This window comes from Papaver somniferum, chromosome 5 (genome assembly GCF_003573695.1).
Source record: "Papaver somniferum cultivar HN1 chromosome 5, ASM357369v1, whole genome shotgun sequence".
Taxonomy (NCBI): Eukaryota; Viridiplantae; Streptophyta; class Magnoliopsida; order Ranunculales; family Papaveraceae; genus Papaver; species Papaver somniferum.
Genome location: NC_039362.1, coordinates 91,396,742 through 91,400,622, shown reverse-complemented (window position 1 = coordinate 91,400,622; position 3,881 = coordinate 91,396,742). Strand labels below are relative to the sequence as shown.

Here is a 3,881-nt window from a genome sequence, read left to right as displayed (position 1 = left end):
AGGTTCACCATTCCCAGAACCAGCGAGTCAGGTGCTGGCATCGCATTGGTCATGGGAAACTTATTGAGCATGCTTGTGTGGTTCTTACTTCTTATTGTCCCAGAACAAGAAACTATGGATGCAGTAGCTTGTGGCAGGTGAGATGAATCATCCACTGTTTTTATATACATATATATCAGTGACTTATGATGATCTAATATTGTTTCTAAAATTATTTTGTGGTGAAACCCAGAAATCAAAATCAGATAGTTGTATGCATGTTGATTATTAATGTGCACATAATTGTACACATGCTGATTATATTAGTTACACTCATTTAAATGTATTAAATTTAAGGACTTATAAGCATCAAAGGGTTAGTTAAAACATCTGTCCCGTAGTGCAAAAGGGTCCTAATGAAAACTTTACTAGTCCGAGTTGAATAATTTAACCTCCCGTTCTAAAGATCATCTATAAAGTATTCATTTTTCTTTGTTAATGTGTACATATTTGTACACCCGCTGGTTGTTATTGGTATAGAACTGTACACCTATTATTTTTTAATGTATATATAGTTGTACACCTGCTAATTATTAATGTGTGCATAGTTGTACACCTGCTGATTTTTAATGTTTTGTGGGTAAGGGTGTTGGATTTTCAAGATTTTTATAGATGTGTGCATAGGTGTACTCCGGTGTAATTCTCATTAGATAAATTTGTTTGTGGATATGAATGGTTGATTTGTTCCATGTCTTTTAGATGCATACATATTGGTGCACCAATGTATTTTCTATGAAAACGTCGCTTTATGTGTCATTGTGAATTATCGTTTTTGTAATTGTGTACAAAGGGTTACATTTGAAAAAATAATTACATAAGCTTTTGAAAATTTTGTCCATGCGTACCTTTTTGTACACATGAGATAAGGATGAAGCGAAAGTTAAAATTTTAAAAAATAAAAATTATATTGTCATGTGGGTACTCTTCACATGTAACACTTTTAAAAATTAAAATTTGCACACCCGGTGGGACTCGAACCCACAATCGCCTGATTAGAAGTCAGACGCCTTATCCATTAGGCCACTGGTGCTTCACATTAGGAAAGTGTTAATTTAAACTAACATTTCATAAAGATTAAGATAAATATGCATGTAAAATAAATCTACTACCATTTTATAAACATTATTTCCAAATTTATGTGTAATCAATCAAGTGTGCCAACTGCTAAGATTCTCTCTTTCTTACTGCCATAAAACAACATTTTCATAATTCTAATTTATGACGACGTATGATTTTATCGCATGAATTAAATTTCCATTTTGAATATTCCAAGAGATATGTTTATTTATTGCGTAAATCCTATAATTAGCTATTGAAAAAGCAGCAATCTCATCAAAATTAGAAGAGAAACAAAAGTGAGCGAAAGAGATAAGAGTGAGTTATAGAATTAACATAAGGATTTCATCATTATGCTAATGTACTCTTGTTGTTGTTTAAGATGTTGAAATCATTATGGGCTATGTGAAACTGGTGGTGTAGGTTAGAAGACTGCAACTTAGAAGTAAGTGACCTTAGTCTACAGTAACATGAAACAATTGATGTTATAATTGTACATATGTTGACTCTTAATGTGTACATAGTTGTACACCTGTTGATTGTTGATGTGTTGATTATTAATGGTACAAAATAGTATTATACCTTGATGCACCTTTGACGCCAATCTTTTTTGGTTTTATGTATTAAATCTAGGGACTCATAAGCTCAAAATGGTAGAGATCCCAAACCTATCACAAGGTTTGTAAAGATTGATGGTTCAAATACATCTGATGTTCAATGTTTTGTTTATTTAATGTGTTTTTCTTATTCAATGGGGATAGCGTTATTGGTGCTTAGGTAGTCGATTCTATGTGTGTACAAACTAGTGCACCTTGTTTTGTAAGTACGGATGTTGGATTTTATGGATTTCATAGACGTGTACATAGATGTATACCGTTGTCCTGTCTCATGAATATATGGCCTGTTATGTTGGTATGGATGTTGTATTTTCAGGATTTTTTTAGATGTTTACGTAGTTGTATACCATTATCATGTCTCATGAATATATTGCCTCTTTTGTAGGTATGGATGTTCGGTTTTCTGGATTTTTTTAGATGTGTACATGGTTGTATACCATTTTTCATTTCATGGATATATTGCTTGTTCTGTGAGCATGGATACTGGATTTTCTGGATTTTTGCAAATATGTACATAGTTGTACACCAATATAAATTAAAAAAATATTTAAAAATGAAAATTGTATAGTCATATGGATACTCTTATATGGATACTTTTGTACGAGCGATTCGAAAGATAAATTGTTTTAATTATTTTTATGTTATTTAAAATTGCTGACATCATCATGGGTCACTTTGTATTAATTGTAAATATTTGGAGTAAATTATAAATCAGGAAGGTCATCTGTGTATTTTCCATATTTCAAATAAATAAAGGACTAATTTGTACCTAGTTGAATGGGTTAGGACTAACTAGTATATTTGGATGGGATTATGGACTAAACTGTATTTTTACCTTCTTTTGGGGTCTGTTTGGAAGTTGGGATATGAAATACGTTGTCCAGGTTAGGGAATTCTTTGGTTTATCCAAGACTATCATGGCAATGATTATTGTAAATGGTGTTTGTTTTCCATTGTGGGTTAATGCAGTATGTTGTTTGTAAAAAATTTGTATACAAGCTAAATTAATTAATTAAAAAAGAAATAAAAAACTAAACCATATAATTTTATGGTTTTGAGCATAAGAAATGTTTAAATAAAAGAATTAGTTATAAAAGTACCGTCTAACCCTAAAAAGGATTAAGGTATTCCAGGTTTTACATGGAATTCCAAAACACCACCTTTTTAGCCTCCTAAAATTCAGGTAGGATACACTATTATTATCTTGACATGGAATAAGCACCCACACAAACACAATATACGGTTATTTAAGGGATAACCCAACCTAGATTAGGATATCAAGGCTGCCAAACACGACCTTGATCTGTAATAGAGACTTACGAACAAATAGTGGCCAGCTGAGATCGAGAGATTTAGGGACTTGTCTACCGTCATGTATAGTCTCTACTTTCCCAAACTAACTCACCTTTATTTTTTGTTTTATTTTTTTAGACGAATGCCCTGAAAAAAGCTACAGTTCAGCCTCAACAATTGGCGACTGTTCAGCTAAAGCAATTTATAGGAAACTTACCGACTGTGAACCAGATTGGGATGGGCACAAGATTGTATCTTGCAGATTTGTACCACCAAAAGTTATTTTCTTATTTTGGGCTTCTCTACACGATTCGCTACCAACTACAAGTATGCTGCAACACAGAAGGGTTGACATTAATTCTAACTTATGTATTTTCTGAAATACTGAAGTGGAGACTTTGGAGCACCTTTTTGTTCATTGCAGCTGGGCTAAACAGCTTTCAGAGTTCTTTATTTCTGCAGTTCAGATGAGGTGGCTAATGCCGTATAACTTTAACACATTGATGCAAAGTTGGAGAATCGACAGGTGCTCAGACAGAGTAAAACTAGTATGGAAGTGTTTATGGGTGAAAACTATTCCTGCCGAATTTGGTAATTTGGGGTGTGTGGATGAGGAATGAATCTAAACCCTAAACAAATGCACTGCACGGGAGTGCTTTGTAATTCGAGAAATCAATCTGTACAATTCTGGCCTAAACCAAGAAATGGCCGTTCCATACTTGCTTCGGTCACAAAGTGAAGGAGATGGGGTTGATCTTAGGGAGGGAAGCGAAGAAGGTGTTGAGATTGTGAAGGTGTTGGCTATGTATGACTTGTATCAGAAAGCTAAACTGACTTGCAGAATGTAAACTATTAGTCCCTGTGTTTGAATACAGT

General features: G+C 33.5%; 1 non-coding gene across 1 annotated transcript; it reads right to left on the bottom strand.

The window, feature by feature from the left end:
• Positions 1–996: 996 nt before the first annotated feature.
• On the bottom strand, positions 997–1,069 carry TRNAR-UCU. The gene has a single exon. It is a non-coding gene; the product is annotated as a tRNA-Arg (tRNA).
• Positions 1,070–3,881: the final 2,812 nt, after the last annotated feature.